General features: G+C 34.5%; 1 protein-coding gene across 1 annotated transcript in view; it reads right to left on the reverse strand.

Annotated features, from left to right (window-relative positions):
- The window catches only part of LOC127839721 (uncharacterized), an 89,122-nt gene that overhangs the window by 35,010 nt on the left and 35,780 nt on the right, over positions 1-18,332 (reverse strand). The window lies entirely within an intron of this gene.

Genomic DNA, 18,332 nt, shown 5'->3' on the forward strand with positions numbered 1-18,332 from the left:
TGATGTACGGTTACATTACACTAAAGCATTTTGTAATCATCCGTGGTCTCTAGGTAGTGCCTATTTCTAAATAGATCATTTTATCTTCTGTCTTAAAAGCAATTTAGCGATAGCACCCATTCTTTTTGCCGGTATTTTCCTGATCCTTTGTGAGTCTGTTACATTTCGATATTTTATTGGGTACTTCATTGAAAGATGAACGTTTCGGGAGCGTTTATTGAAGTACGGGGCTTTTGTCGAAATCTCACTACCGAAATCCTGTTTTCCGATATTGCCTGCAATTAATCGAATTCTACTTTCTTAAATATTGTAAGAAGGTATAATGTTAGTGCAATAATCTGAAGAGGACAGAGTTATCATTATATCAGACTTACACAATTAGATCAATAGGAAAGGCAAGAACAATATTATTTTATTGGTATATGTATAATGGGACCTTATTTGAATCGGAATACGTGTAATCATACCTTATGTAATTAATCGTTTGCTGATCCAGAGTGGTCTATTAATAGTGCTCAATTTATCGTTGTCGGCTCAGGTACTACTTGAAAGTACCCCGGATTCTCTTAAGTTTATTACAATGTACCCCAAGAAAATAAAGGCAATGGCCGAAGTGTGGGGTACTGTTTAGAATATTGCGCAGTAAACGTAAGAATACGCCATGTAGGTATAAATAATACGTGGGCCGACAATGTGAGCCTTAGTTGCAGCTTGGTGTACTTGTTCATTTAAATCATAGAAACTTGAATAGACTATGACACACTTTTAAAATGGCGCAGATTTTGAAATACTTTCAGAAACGAAACATACCCCTTTTATTGAATGTTTCGTTTCAAGGAAGTTTTTTTAGCAAAAATCCAGTTCAGGCGGAAAATGTCACACCCGCATTAAGCCCGGTTTTACCATAAAACTAAAAACATAATATAAATACTACTTATACATTATGATGAAATACTGTTAATAAATTTCACAGTTGTTTGCACTTTGGATCGCTGTAAATTAATATAGCCTAATTACTGGAAAACTGGGTTTATTGCATGTGCTAAGAGTAACGTCCTATATTATCCTATGCACAAGGTGCCTGTACCACGTGACTTTTCTTTGCTATGCGTGGGAAAATCGGATGTCAACAAACCATCACTTCAGGTAACGTTTTTGATAATTTCGGAGTGTGTGCTTAAGAATGCAATAATGCTATGTGTGGGCACGTTTTTGAAATGCTATGTGTGGTACACAAACTAAACTAGAGAATCAAAAGATTGACATAAACATCAATAATATTTTAAGTCTGTCTAATTAACAAAAGTTGGTAAATAAAACATTGTTGGTACTGTTTTGCGTGCTTAAAATATGATAATCACGACGTTCATGTTACTCAAAATTATCATGATTGTCGATAATTTATATTAATATTTTTTACTTGTAGAAAGCCATTTGTTTGGGAACAGTGTGGAAGAGAGGTCAAAACACAGTCGGGAATCTCCAAACACAAAGCCACCAACGCACGGGAAGGAAAAGATTTCTGTTGCGGCAAACCTTTTCTTGTGAGTTTCTATAAAATTGATTGTTACAAAATGTTATATTTTCAGTGAATTTTTACTTCCAACTAAGGCACTTGTTTAATACACAAAATTGTAAGATTGTTTGTGCAAGGTGTCATGTGAATATAATTGTACACAATTACAAAACGTGTTATTGAACTTATGTTAGTGTGCTTTTCATCAGGAATGTGTAAACATATTAGACCGTAACGAGAGTTATTAAATAAGCATAATGAGATAATACAGCATTATTTAAACAAATAGACAAAAGAATCAATAACTAATTTTTCTTATCTTATATATCACGCATGACATTTATTTATTTATTTATTTTTTTAAAGTTTTACAGTTTATTTCATGTGTATTTTGTTCTTTTCAAGGAGATTAAAGTATTTTTGGAAGCACCTTCAAGAGACGTACTGATATATTGATCAATGAAAAGTTGTCATATAAAGTTAATGTTCAAAGGTTAAAAAAACTGTTTGTTTTGTTACCAGATGGTGCAAGTATTGCAGTGAAAGAAAACAATCAAAGTAAACATTAAATACACATTTGACAACTCAACAAATTGAACAACATATATTGTTTATTACTTAGTGGGTGGTAACAAGATCTTGCAGCCCCTTTCATGACCAGGTCGAATTAGTATTTGCATTAAACATATTACACTATTTTCAGTTATTCAGATTTCAGTTGAAATTGAGTTTATGAATTATTAATACATTAAAATATGTTTGTTGGTATAATAAACCCTCAACGCAAAGACTTTTTTGCGATGATCATTTGTTACGTGTTAATTAGATCATTTATATGTTTGTATAGCAAGATTCGTTACTTTGCGAATACTGATGTACTTCTTTATGTACTCGGTTCTTTAATTTCTATTGTAACCTGTACATGCTGGTTATAAAGCAATGTTATTATTAATGAAGTGTTAATTTTGATATACTAAAGATATTCATATGGAGATGCTATTGGAAACTGAATGAACTTAATAGACCACAAACAGTCATCATTGGATTTATATTGTTATTTGTTATGAAACAATTGTTTTATTAACATAAATACTCAGATTTTATATTCATCTTATCAATTGCATTAAAACATATATACAAAACACATTAATATACACAAATATCAATACATACACTTTGTTTTGATTATGCCAAAAAACATAGTAATTCGTATGTTTGCATAGTTAGTTGAAATATCTTTCCGTAAACATCACAGAATGAAGCTGGGTCCGTCTCTGTCACTGTGTTTTTGATAATTAACCTGCCGCATAACACCTTCCGTGTGGTTTGATGGTGTTCATCTAATTATAACACAGCTTCGCGCCTTGAAGCGTTACAAACCTTCGACTAATCCTTGTCAAGTCTGAAAAACAACAGAAGTAAAACCCATTTTAAAGCAAGTGCTTTTACTTTCTGTGTCATTCATTTATAAAAAAGGACCGAATTTAATAATCAGGCAGAAATATCAATCATGATATTTATTTAAAAACAATAAGTAAAAAAAAGAAGAAAATATTATAGTTCAACATAACGTTTGTTAAAAAGACGATTGGTTAGATAACAATAACGCAGTGTATTTTATTTAAAATTTATGTTTAATTAAACATAAATTGTTTAAACATTACACAATTACTTCAGTATTCCATCGTGTAACATTTGGTTAATTTGATATATTTTCAGTACAAACTGAGGTATATGTTTTAGATTCTTACAAAACTGTGTTCAGATTAAATGAAAAACTGACGGGAAAATTCTTGAATACCACACATAGCATTTCAAAAATGTGTCCCACACATAGCATTATTGCATTTTTATACAAAGACTCCGAATCAGATGTATATGCGCAAACATACAAAATATGTAGCTTCTCTTTGAAGAATTACAACGTCCGCCCTATTTTTAAACCTTCAACAATGTTATAATGTACGTTTTTGTTGGTTGAATGACAAATATACTACACATAGCATTTCACTTTGTGTGTTTCAAACACGCGGTTGCACTTTTTGGAAAAAATACTTAATTAATTTTGCGCAAATTCAACACAGTTGTGTATTTTGACAATGACCGGGCTCTCGTCTTTTTTTGTTATAAAAATGGTTTTGAATTGATGAAGAAATTATCAGAAACGTGCCTGAAGCGATGGTTTGTTGACATCCGATTGCCCCACACATAGCCGAAAAAGTCACGTGGTTCAGGCACCTTGATGCAGTTCAAACAGGTTTATCAAGGGCGACATTTGCCGCTTTAATGGAATGTTTCGTTCAAAGCATTGTTTTTAGCAAAATCTAGTTAACGCAGAAATTGTCGTCCCTGATTAGCCAGTATGGACTGCACATACTGTTCAGGGGCGACACTTTATGCACATGTATTCAACCCGGTTTTACCAGAACGGGGCTCAGTGGGAACTCACGGGCCGCCTCACTTAGTTAAAGTCACGTTCATTAACATGCTCGTTGTCGACACATTTTTGGCGACACATAATAACCCCACCTAATGTACAATATAAAGTAAGCTTTATCATATATATCTACATCGAAATTTTGTCGGCTTGTGAGAAAATCCAATTGGTTTATAACCGAATGCTTTTGCCATCTTGAGTTTTGAGTACATGACCCAAATATATCTGGTACATGGCAGAGTTGTAGTAACATAAGCAATTAAAATATTCGCCTGCAAATCCACGTGATTTGATATCGCATGCTTGTGCGATGTAAACATTAGGATCAAGCTATATGTACCTGGCACAAATATATCGGTTTCTTGGCAGAGTAGTAGTTACGCAAGTAATTTAAGTGTGTGTCTTCTTAAAACTCACGTGATCACATGCTTTTGTGACGTTAAACATTAGGTTAAGGTTATACGCACATGACCCAAATATATCGGGTATATGACGGAGTATGAGCTACGTAAGTCATTTTAACAATCGTATTAAACGAAATGCTAAAACTAACATCGGGAAATATTGTACAATACTGTTTGACGTAAAAATAATAAGTCAACACAACGCGTGGACAAATGCACGCAAACACTGTGACAGGTCTGTGAACGTACAAGACTGGTATCATTTCAAAGATGAACCGGTCCTCTTCCGATAACCGCATTAAAAAGGCATGGCATGTGACTTTCAAGAAAATTCAGACACCGGCAACACGGGTTTGATAGGGAAATCCGACCAAACATCATACCAGAATTAAAACGTCCGAAAAGTTGATATCATACATAACCGAAAAGGGCGTTTCTATGGTTGATTCATTGATTTTATACTAGTAAGGGAGGTGGAACTCTTTAGAATCATTGTCGTCATCATCGTCGTCGATGTTGCCCCCACTCGTCGTGTGTGTCACAATGTTTTAGAAGTATTTCAAACATTATGGGAAAACCGGGCTTAATGCAGATGTGACACTTTCTGCCCGAACTGGATTTCTGCTAAGATAAACTTCCTTTTAACGAAAAATCCAATAAAAGCGGAAAGTTTCGTCCCTGAATTGTGTTAAGCCCCGTTTCCCATAGCGAGGCTATTATAAGTTTTGATAGATTTATCAAACAGACACAGAGTTGGACGATTAACATAGAACATTCGAAAATTGTTTAGATGTTCACATTATTTTACAATTACTGCATCTTAATTACGTAATAAGACAATAATATAACGAAGTACATAATTTTCTTTCCGGTAGTTAATAGTATTTTTCGATGACGTGATGTAAGTTGAAGGGTGCATCTCTTTACATTTGCATGTAAATATGAATGATTTAATAACCCAGAATCTGTCTTATAATTATGTTTGGAATTATCCACCTGTTTATATGTGAAGTTGAATGATCTGATGTTGATAATTAACTACCATATACAAAATAAACAAACAAAAATGCGCAACATTGATTTTACGTCCTGCACTTTTCGAAGGGCGCTAATTTTGTAGAAACGACGAAAACACAATCCTCGTCAGTTTTCTCCGTTTTTAAATCGTTTGAATATAGAAAGACCAGTATAACAAAATCACAGGTAACTCATTCCCTTTACAAATTACAAAATATTACTCAAAAGGTTAAATAAAAAGAAATCCCTTAAAGGGAATAACGACATTAAAAGCTTTGAAAAGTATTTTAATAGTGGCTTAAAGACTTGTCAACGTAGAATGCTATCGTGAGGCTGTCCGGTTAGCAAAATAGCCGGTGCACGCGCTTTTCACGTAGGCGACCGAATCAATGCCCTCTTTCGGCGCCGGTGAGTAAATTTGTTACTGATGGGATTCAATTATCACACTTATTGTTATAGTGACCATGACCTTCGCCCTAGTTACCCCAATTTCAATAGGGGTTATCTACTGTCCAAGTCCACTGCACATGGGAAGTATCAAGCCAATTCGTCAATTCGTTGACGAGTTATTGATCGGAAACAATTTTCACGCTTATTGTGATTGTGACCTTGAACTTTGGCCAAGTGACCCCAATTTCGATAGGGGTCATCTTACCTTCAAAAGCCAATGCACATGGGAAGTATCAAGCCAATACGTCAATTCGTTGAGGAGATATTGATCTCAAACAAACTGGTTTACCGACAGACAGACCGACCAACCGACCGACATCCAGCAAAACAATATACCTCCTCTTCTTCGAAGGGGGGCATTAAAGGGGCAGGGGGGGCCTTGGAAGGGCAGGGCGGGGCGCACTTAAATTTAGGCTTAGCTGCACCACTGGTCAGTGCTCAAGCTAGGATTTGAAAAGGGCAAGGGGGAGGGGTCTATTTTGTCAAATGGGTACTTTCGTGCGCGCAATATTTTGTCAAATTTAAACTTTCGAGCCGGCAGTCGTATTCCGAATGGCCATGTTGCATATTAATATTTATAGTATTAATAATTGTTAGAATATATTATCTCCATTATTATAAAAACATGCAAATAAAATGTATGAGGAGTTTATTATTAACAATGTAATATAAGATTTATGAATTAAAATATGTCTAAATAAATACAAGAGGCCCCAAAGGGCCCTGAGTCGCTCACATAAGAGACTACGATGGAAATAAATAAAGATTAAAACTCTTCAGCAAATATTTCAAATTATTGGTATGAGAAGACTGACTTAAAAAATAAGGTGTTCCAAAGTATTCACAATAGGCCTATATAGAAAATTACCCCACCCAACCTGGTGGCCATGTTTTTAATACCCAGATTAAAAAAAAAATATATATAAGGAAAATGCTTCTTACATACATATAGAGAAAACTGCCCCATCCCCTGGCGGCCATGTTTTTCAACTGATCACGACCATTTTCAAACTCATCCGACATATCAATAAAACCAATGTTTTGACCAAGTTTCATGATGATTGGCCAAAAAATGTGACTTTGAGAGTGTTCACAAGCTTTTTTAGTATATAAATTTAAGGAAAATTACCCCCACCCCCCCCCCCGGCGGTCATGTTACTAGATGGATCAAAACCATTTTTTAACTCAACCTTCGTATCCAGTTAAAAAATGTTCTGACCAAATGTCATGAAGATTGGGCAAAAACAGTGTCTTCTAGACTGTTCACATGTTTTCTTATATACATATAGAGAAAACTGCCCCACCCCCTGGCGGCCATGTTTTTTCACTGATCACGACTATTTTCAAACTAAACCAAGATATCCATAAAACCAATGTTTTGACCAACTTTCATGATGATTGGACAAACAAATGTGACTTCTAGAGTGTTCACAAGCTTTTTTACTATATAAATACAAGAGGGCCTGAAAGGCCCAAAGTCGCTCACCTGAGATAAAACGAAATGACCTGTTCTTTGCAGCCCAAGATATCAATAGAACAATGTTCTAACCAAGTTTCATGAAGAATGAACAACAAATGGCCCCATGGCGGAAATGTTTTTCAACAGACTGGAACCATTTTTGAACTCGTCCAAGATATTATTGGGACAAATCTTCTGAAAAAGTTTCATGAAGATCCAACAATAAATGTGGCATCTACAGTGTTAACAACGAAAATATTCATGACGCACAACGGAAGACAGACAATTGACAAAAGGTGATCACAAAAGTTCACCATGAGCAAAAAATATTGTGCTCATAAAGAGTGTCACCATGTGTGAAGATCAGCAAGTGTCATTCAGATTGAACTAAAAATGTGACTACAAGTATTCACAATGTTTTACTATAAACAACTGTTGTAGTGTGGTCTCGTTTGCTTACGCAAGTGAACCGGTCATGGGACGGTTTCGAGTTATGTAACTGTGTGAGCACTTATGTAATACGGAAATATTTATCGAGTCTAATTAAAGAACGCTTATTTCTAACACACTTACTGGTTGTAATTCAATTATCTAAAGGCGTCCAGTCAGATTCGCCTGAATACACTCAAAGACTTAATCTATAAGTGAAAACCAAAGCAGCTTTAATGAAAATAACTAACTTTAGGCTAACGAATCTATGCATCGTTACAAATGAACAAATACAGCAAATACCTTAATGAATGAAAAAAGAAGTTCACAATCTGTCAAAAAAACTGATATAAATATTAGTTACTGTTAGTCTAGAAGTTGCTTCAAAATTTTGTTTATAAAATAAGTCTCACTTAATCTAAAGAACACAATTTATGGAGAGTGGAAAACTCCAGTGACTCAAATGAAAAAAATAAAAAGAATTTACAAAAGTTATTTCAGTCAAAAGAGTCTTTCTAATTTAGAAAATGCCAAATAACAAGGTTGCAATGGAAACAGTTTCATTGCACAGTAGTCTGCTAAATACACCAAAACACAGTAGGTTAACTTGGCTTATCAGTAAAGATCAAAGATAAGGCTCTACAGTGCATCAGTACATGTACAGTTATTTTATGACATAGGTTTATTAAATTGCATGCAAACTACTGTCTTTATGTACACCATATTTTATGAAAGAAGTCCCAGGTTTATACAAGGCAGTTAACTATTACTTAACTGTTAGAAAGTATGTACAGGTTATCTTTCTTTAACATTATGGCTTATCACAACTAGACTGTTCAAATGCTTTCACTATATACAATAATATAGAGAAAACTGCCCCACCCCCTGGCGGCCATGTTTTTCCACCTATCTGGACTATTTTCGAACTCAACCGTCATATCCAGAAAACACATGTTCTGACCAAATTTCATAAAGATTGGACCAAAAATGTGACTTTTAGAGTGTTCACATGTTTTCACTATACATGTAGAGAAAAGTGCCCCGCCCCCTGGCGGCCATGTTTTTTCACCGATCTGAACCATTTTCAAACTTGTCCAAGATATCAATAAAACCAATGTTTTGACCAAGTTTCATGATGATTGGGCACAAATTGTGACTTCTAGAGTGTTCACAAGGTTTCTCCATATAAGGAATACTGCCCCGCCGCCTGGCGGCCATGTTTTTCAACGGACCGGAACCATCCTGTAAACCTGTGCCCCCCTAACAAACAAAAAACAATAACAACAAAACATACATACCAAAATACCATATACATATTGACAAATCTTAGAATAAAAACTATAAACAGTCGAAACATGACGGTCAGAAGTCGCGGGTCCGACATTATAAGCTTAAAATTCAGCCTACGACGTTGATGGACCTCACACACTTTGAAATACGCACACATGCCTTCGTAAGACGCAGTTAGAATTTGAACACTGGAGCAAAAAGAAACACACACACATATGTGATTTTTGTTTCAAAATGTCCGAGGAAAAAATGTTTTGAAAGGTTGTCCTTGTTATAGTATAAGCATAATTACTATGAAAGTCGTTATCAAAGGAATGAACCGAAGTTCCCCTATATGCATTGTCACTTTTTTAAACATAACTGAAATGTTATAAATTTATGTTCGAACGCCACTGGACAAAAATGGCATAACATATGTTTTATTTGTTAAGTCTATTCATCATCAAGTAATTATAAGTAGACATTTCATCACGATGGCCATTCGGATACTTTGATAACGTTTTGATAACGGATGGCACATCGATAACAGGGAAAAACATACTTCACGCGCGAATCATAAGTTCCTCATTTTTTAAAATTTTATATCCTTAATATTAGTTTTTGAAACACGGTGCATGATGGAATTGATGAACAGTATATTATGTGGTGTTGCAAAGTATGAATTTTAAGGAAGAATAGTAGATATTTGTCAAAATGAGTAAAGTCCATCAGCAAACAGGGAAACATGCTTAGGCGTTAAATAACAAACTCATAGACAACTCATTCCCTTCACAAAATACGATATAGTACTCAAAAAATAATACACTTGATAAAGAAACCTCTAAAAGGGGAATCACGATACCAAAGGCCTAACAACGTATTTAAGTGATTGCTTAAAGACTTGTCAACGCAGAATGCCGTCGTGAGGCTTTCCGGTAAGCTAAATAATCGGCGCATGCGCTTTTCACGTAGGCGACCGGATGTAGTGCAAATCTTACAACACAAACTTTATACAGTCGAAACACGATGCCAAAGCTCGAAGTCGCGGGTCCGACATTTTAAGCTAAAATGGCCGCTATTATTAATGCAGCCTTAGACGCTTATGGACCTCACACACTTTGAAATCGCACACATGCCGCAGTTAGAATTTGAACACTGAAACACACACATATTTATTTTTTTCAAAATGTCGGAGTTAAATATGTTTTGATTGTTTTCCTTGTTATATGATAAGCATAATTACTATATAAGTTTTTTATGAAATAAATGAACCGAAACATTGTCACATTTTCAACAGATACTGGAATGTTATACATTATCTTCGTGTTCGAACGTCACTGGAAACGAGTACAAAAAATGACATTTCAAATGTTTATCTGCTTAGTCTATTTATCATCAAGTAATTGTAAGTAGACACTGTATAACGCTGGTGATGCAGCTACTTCGATAACGGATGGCACTTTGATAACGTAGAAAAACAAAAAACCGCAAACAACATCCAATTTTGTCTTGTATTTAAATGTATATCCTTAACATCAATTTTTGAGACAACGTACATTGTGAAGTTGATAAATGGTATATCCTATGGTATTGTGAAGGGGACATTTTATGAACGAATATTAGATATTTGCCAAAATGAGTATATTCAATCTGAAAACATATTTCAACAAGATAAACATTCTTGGAAATATTGCTGTACAGTGCTTGCTATTCCAGCATGAAGGGTAATTATTGTGTTTGGAATACTGATATTTTGATAGTACTCAATGATATATGAACAAAGATGAGCAAGTTTTATTAAGTGGTAGGAATGACATTGTGTACACTTTGATTCCCTATAAAGGGCTAGTCGGCAAACGGGGACAAGAAATGGGCACTCTAATATCCGAGTTGTATCTTCTACTTAAAATGAGTTTATTAATATTGTTACTAGTCTTACCAAAGGTGTTTGTTTTTCCAGAAGGTAGAGTAACGAATGTGCTTAAAATACTGAAAAGGTGCTAGCATTCAATGACATATGAACGAAGATAGAGAATAGTTTAATTGGTGATATGCATGCTGGTGTAGACACGTTGATTCCCGATAATGAAACCGTCGGATAACGGAGACTTTTAACGAATTCTGCACTATGATATGTTCTAGAAAGTCGAGAGTACCAGTGTAGTACAAAGGAAGCGGAAATCGAGATGATTTAACGCTTAAATGTTCAGATTTTAATCATCAAAATGTCGTGTCTTAATTTAATATGCCATAAAAACATGCTCATATTCCAAACGGATTAGAAAAATGAAGCAAATGTTCGGTTTCGTTTTTAATGTACGTCATAACAGAAATTTCTTATTGTTACCGGCTTACTATTACAGTGTTCAACAGCTTGTTTCGCATTTTCGGTTCACTTAAACTAGTGTGTTATACCTCTTTAAAGTGTCGGGTAATCGGTTACAGAAGTGCCATTGTCATTAAGATGATCGGCTAAAGCATTTTGTAACATCAATAGACATATCAATGCTTTATTGCGAATTGACTAAACGTTCCACATTTATTTCTAAAAGTTTTTATTTTGTTTAAATATGTACTTAATATCCAGTTCATGCTGATGGAATTTTATCGGTATTTCTACATACAATAAACCGTTCTTCCGTGATTTGCATTCTTCGCAATACGGAGTGCAATACCCTTAATCGGCAAAACATTGTTTCGTGTCTGATAAAAGTTGTGGGAGATACGGTAATTAACGTCAGCGTTTACTACTCTATCATTCGTGATGCAAGTTGTTAAAACACGTTTAACTTTGCAATGCATATGCAAATTGCGTCTTTTATATCAGAAATAGTTTGTAATCGAATAAATTTTCATTTTGAATCGTTTTGCGATAGCGCATTTTGAAGCCGTGCGTAAATTATCAAGAAAGTGTGATGCAAAATCTTATAACCACCGTGTTACGTACAATCTTTGGTTATAATGTTTAAAGTTGTATATGTCTCAATTTTGACCTTATTACAAAACATAAGGGCTAAATTGTTGTTTTCAACATATCGAGTGAAACTTAAAAGTGAAAGATGTGAACAAAACTGGTTTCACTTTGGCAAACTTGTTTCTAAAGTGTTCACAAACATGTCTATAACGGCCGTTCACAGTGTTCGTTACCAAGTTTTAACTCATGTCCATGTACAATCTCATACTGGAATGTCAGCAGAGCCTACAAACCAAAAGCGAACCAAGGTTCAGCTTGACCATATTTAGGGTTAAGTCAAGTAAATATGGTGGACAGTAGAAGTGGATAGTTTGATTATTGTCTCTACTGTGATTAAGCTATTTGGTAACATTTTAATGTATTGAATCTCGGGTTTTAATCAAACGTGAATCGCCTATAAAATATAGAATTTAATTTTATGCGACGATATGCTTATTAATTTATTGACGCAAAACAAGCTTTTATACATACATTCTTCCATTTTTATCAAGTTTTCCATACTGCTTTTAGTGCCTTATATTGGATATAATAACCTGTTCACAATCTGACGGACGACGGGGTCATGAAAATAGCATTTTTTAGAATCATCAGTTAAAGGATATATAGTTCCAACACAAATTCATCTAACGTCGTGTATGGTCGATCACAAAACGTTTTATGTATATATAATATTGTACATGTGAGTGTTATAAATTCATGGTATACAAGTTATCTTTTTTTTATAAGGTTCCTACCTTATGAATGTTAATATATTCACATTGACAGTGGTATATCATTGTTTACATAAAAGTTTTTCTGTGTGGTCAAAGATTCTAATTTTAGTCATGTGTTTGCGCATATTTCTGTCAATTTAAACTAATTAGTTCCGTGTTCATAAAACTGCATCGTCTCCATTCCCCTCTTTCTCATTAAACTACGCCTGTACCTCATCATCAATTTATTCCTCCATCTCTTCTCCCCCTCATCATGTTAATCAACATCATCATCAACACAAGAATTATTATAATCGTTGTCTAACTAATTCTCCTTTTCATCGTTGTCATTGTCTTTATCATACTAATCATTATCACCACCATCATCACCGTAGTTATCATCACTTCCGCCATCATTTTGTATCGCTATAAAATAACCACAATAATAAGTATTACATTGGTTGAAATTACTTTCCAATGCTGTGTTGTTGTATCACACTTACTCATGAAATTGATCACTTTAACCGCCTTTTATTTGTTGGTCGATTCTTACACCTTTGTCTTATTTTGAAAAAAATTCCTTGTAAACAACGTTTGAAAATTTCTTCAAAAAGTGACCAATCAATTGGAATCAATAAGTACATAAGTGATGAATTAGTGCAAAACGAGCTTATTGCGAAACGGGCGGTTATTTCTTTTTAGCATTGCAATAAGACACTGCAAACCGTTTTGCAATATTATTTGATTTCTGGGCTAAATACGCTAAATCATGAAAGTTTTAAGATAACTGTTTATATACATTCTGTGTCTGTGTATCAAATTTACTCATGACATTGGTAAATTTCAATGTCTGTTAATGTTTGGTCGAATCTTATACCACTGTCTTAATATATACAAACTCCCTAAATACGACATTTGACTATTTCATTTTAGCGTTTCAAATCAATTTGAATCAATAAGTTCATGTGTAATGAGTTTATTCCAAAACGAGATAAGTGCAAAACGGGTTGTTATAAAAATGCACATTGCAATAAAACACTGCAACGCGTTTTGCAATAAAAGTTTGCACGTCTGGGTATTCTTCACTTAATTCCCAAATTGGTGAACATAACTTCATATATACATTCAGCCTTGTTTTATCATATTGACCATAGAGACGACTTTTGAAACTTCCTTTATACCGTTTCAAATCAATATAAAACAATTAGTATATATGTGATGATTTTATTGCAAAACAGGTTGTTACACAAAATTCACATTGCGATAAGACATTTCAACACGTTTCTCAATAAATATTTCATGTTTGCGTTATCTTAACATAAGTACTAAATTGTTTAAAATCACTTTCGATACACATTCTGTGTTTTTATCGTATTAAATCTCGTATTAGATCTCGAAATTCGGCACATTTCATGCATTTTTATTTTAAATCTAAACTCACAGTTTTGTCTATTTTTTGAATGAATTGTATTTAAAGAGGCCTTTTCACAGATTATGGCATATTTTGAAAATTGTCGTTAATTGCTATATATTGATAAATGGAAACATTGGATCTTAAAAGCTCCAGTAAAAATTCAAGAATAAAATTAAAAAAAGGAAAAAAAGTGACCGGTACCAGGGCTCGAACCAGTGACCTCCGGAGTCCTGGAGATAGTCTGAAGGAAAATCGCATAGGCCCTCTCGGCTATTCCGCCGGGTATATACAGTGAAAGTATTGTATACCTTATATAAGCAATCTTCGTAGTTTCGTTAATTTAAACGACAACAACATAATTCTCCAAATTATTCAATCGTTTCGCGTTGCAACGCTTTACAATTTTTAGGTTTTCAAATCGTCAAAAGATACATAAAATGGCTATATTGGACTATGGTAAATGTTCAGTAATACTGTTTCCTCACAAATATCATAACTAAAACGAAAATTTGCGAATCTGAAACAACTTTTTTCAATTTTGTCAATTTACCAAACCGTGAAAAGATCCCTTTAAATACAACACTTGAAAATTCCTTTTAACTCTTCGAATCCACTTGAATTAATTAATACAAGAGTGATGATTTTATTGCAAAACGTTTTTATTGCATAACGGGTTGTAATACAATTTTCACATTGCAATAAGAAACTCCAACCCGTTTTGCAAATACATGTGCGATGATTTTATTGCAAAAACAGATTATTGTAAAAAATCAAATTGCAATAAGACACTCCAATCCGTTTTGCAATAAATTTATTGCAAAACGGGTGTATTGCACAATGTGTTGTAACATGCCTTAACAATTGCTTCTCCGTGTGTCAAGTTATTGACCGAAATAATTGCGCTAGTGTTGAACATATTAATATTTATCGTGGCTATTCATAACAAATGCCAATTATTTATTTTGACAACTTATTGATTCAAATTATTAGCATGTTTGGTATTCTGTAGTGTCTATGTCTATATAAGAATTACTACATGTCATAAGTGTTAGACCAACTTATCACATGAAAAAAGATTTTGTTGGTGGTCTTATATTTCACATGGTTTCCAAAAAATTACCATATGATGAATACATCTTTTTAGTACCATATGATGAAAACATACTTTAAATAGCATATGATGAATTAATTCTTTAAGTACCACATGATGAATGCATCTTTTAAGTACCATATGATAAATACATTCTTTAAGTACTATATGATAAATACATCATTTAAATGCCATATGGTGAATATTTCCTTAAAGTACAATTTGATGAAAACTTCCATTAAGTACCATATGATGAATACATCCTTAAAGTACCATATGATGAATACATCCTTTAATTACCATATGATGAATGCATCCTTTAAGAACCATATGATGAATACATAATTTAAGTACCATATGATGAATATATAGAGAATACGAAGTTTGAGTCAAATACTTAATACGTTTATTCAGCAAGGTTTAGAATACCTAAACCACAAGCCTTTGCGAATGGCTGAAGGGTCTGGTTGCTGTGCCGAGCAAATTCACTTATTGGTATTCAGCACTTACCTGGAATTCTATTTATCCCATCATTTTTGCATTTTGCTTTCTTCGTGTGTTAACAAAGAGAGACTTAACCCGAAATTGAAACATCATATGACGTGACGTATATTTATAAATTGTTGGTGTTTCTCAACAGTGTTGAAACCCCCCAAAACATTATCAGATGGGATTGTTATTGCAATCATGTGTGCTGCAGGATGGGATAAATTGAGCCTCGATATGGAAAAACTGGGCTTAATGCATGTGCGTATAGTCATCCCAGATTAGCATACGCAGTCTGCACAGGGTAATCATGGACGACACTTTCCTCTTTTATGGCATTTTTTCTTTAAAGGAAGTCTATTTGTAGCTTAAATCCAGTTAAGGCGTAAAGTATCAGCCCCGTTTAAGCGTTTTCTGCACAGGCTAATCTGTGACGACACTTTACCACATGCACAAACCCCAGGGATTTAAAAATACTAAGTCGTGTTTTTATGCATATCGATATACCAAGAGTTTGGTTAACTAATGCTAGATTATATATTCTTTATATTAAATCGATAAAAAACCTATTAACACTTCCTTGATGTGTCTGAATTTGTATGCGGAATCTAATATTCTCATGTTTCCTCTGCACTAAATATGACAAGGATTTTATTTAAATCTCAATATCTGTGCAGTATGAAATTAATGTAAGTAGTATTCGTTTCCAGTGATGTTGATATATACACTGTTTGTGACCCTATCACCGGTTCTTAGCTTATACTAGAAAAGTGCTGACTTATGCTAGATTAAAGAAATAAATATTGCCACTATATTTATTGTAAATCATTGGATGTAAGTTGATACAGTTATTAATTTAGAAATGTTTAAATATGAATTTAGCTTTAACTTCTATATACAAATTTTCTCACGAATTTTTTTTTTTAAACGAATCGCTTTGCGACAATGCCTCACCATTTTTCATAGCTGACGTCATCTGATCGACATATATGCTTTAAACTGGTTTGAGAACGTGGCAGGGAATGTGAATTTGAGCCTTGTTCTGGGAATATTGGATCAAATGCATGTGCGTAAAATGTCATCTCATATTAGCTTGTGCAGTCCACACAGGCTATCAGGGGGACACTTTCCGCCTTAAACTGGATTTTTCGTTTAGAAGAGACTTTCTTGATACGAAAAATTCCATAGAAACGGAAAGTGTCCTCCCTAATTAGCCTGTGCAGACTGCACAAGCTTATCTGGGATGACACTTCACGCATATGCATTAAGCCCAGTTTTACAGAAAGAGGCTCATGAAGTGACAACTGCTTGCGATAAATGGTGCCCCAATATCTAAGGATAAAAAATGCCTTAAATGTTGGATTTTTTTGTTACCTAATATATTGTGTTTTTAAATACTCAAGATGGCAATCAAATAAGATGCTAGCAATGTGTAGACATAAGTTATAGTTTTCAACACTATGCATATCACTTGATACAATTCAACTTTGTACTTACAGCAAACAACACCTATTTTCTTGTGATTTGTATTTATTGACGAAATGATGATAGCAATAATGCTTTCATAGAATTAAAACAAAATTACTAAGCATTTTATAATTGTTGTTGCAACTATACGGATTCAAAACGGATATAATAATAATTAATACAACTCACAAATAAAGTTAGAACCAGTAGTTGGCGTGCGCTATCTATTGAAACGTAATGACAACGTATTAGTGGGCGTAGACAATCTAAATTGGAACCATTAATAAAAACAATAGTTACTTCTCTTAGTCACTGTATTTTAGTTTGGTTATTGATATGTAAACGTAATGTTCGATAAATTTGATTTGCAAAGCATGGATAACGTTGGCGATGACGACTACATAATAGAGGGAAACGGTGGTGGTGGTTTGGGAGCCGGACGTGGCAGAAGAGGCAGGAGCTATTGCAGAAACGACCAGGACGGGAGCGGGCCAGGCAGGATTTTGGTTAAAAGTCAGAAGAGCGATAAAGATTACCAGGCAAAAGAAAGGCTACCATCCAGACAGGTGGTTGCCAGGTAGGAGGGCGGTTTACCTGTAGACGGGCGGTTGCAAGGCACATGGATGTTTTCCAGAAAAACTGGCGGTTGCCAGGCATATAATTTGTTACCAGACAGACAGGCGGTTGCCAGGCATGAGATTGGTTGCCAGACAGACGGATGTTTACTTAACACGTACTTAATTGGTGGTCAACGGCAGTTGGACCAGAATTACCAGACATAAGTGGTTATCAGGAAAATGGGTGGTTTCCCTTAGGCGCTAGGTTGTCAATTTGCGGTTGCGATTAGAAGGGCAGTTACCATACCGGTGGATGGTGATCAGAAGGGAGGGCGGTTAACATGAAGAAAGGCGGCCATATGGCAGGCGGGAAGGCTGAGGCAGAATTGCGTTGCTCAATTATCAGGAAGTTGTGCTTATAACCAGCAAAAGAGCAGGTATCAAACAGGTTGAAGGTTACAATGCAGACAGGCGGTCATTAGGTATATTTATTTTTTATCATAATAAAAAACCCAGTTGCATCAATATTATCATCACATACCTCATCACCATTACCTGCAGCAGCTTCAACAACAGCAACACCGTCACTGTTGCCGTATTCGTTATTGTTGCAATATCATTTGCACAAACTTATTCATCTTTTACCATCAGTATTTTTCTGTTCTTCATAG

The sequence above is a fragment of the Dreissena polymorpha genome, chromosome 7, assembly GCF_020536995.1.
Source record: "Dreissena polymorpha isolate Duluth1 chromosome 7, UMN_Dpol_1.0, whole genome shotgun sequence".
Lineage (NCBI taxonomy): Eukaryota > Metazoa > Mollusca > Bivalvia > Myida > Dreissenidae > Dreissena > Dreissena polymorpha.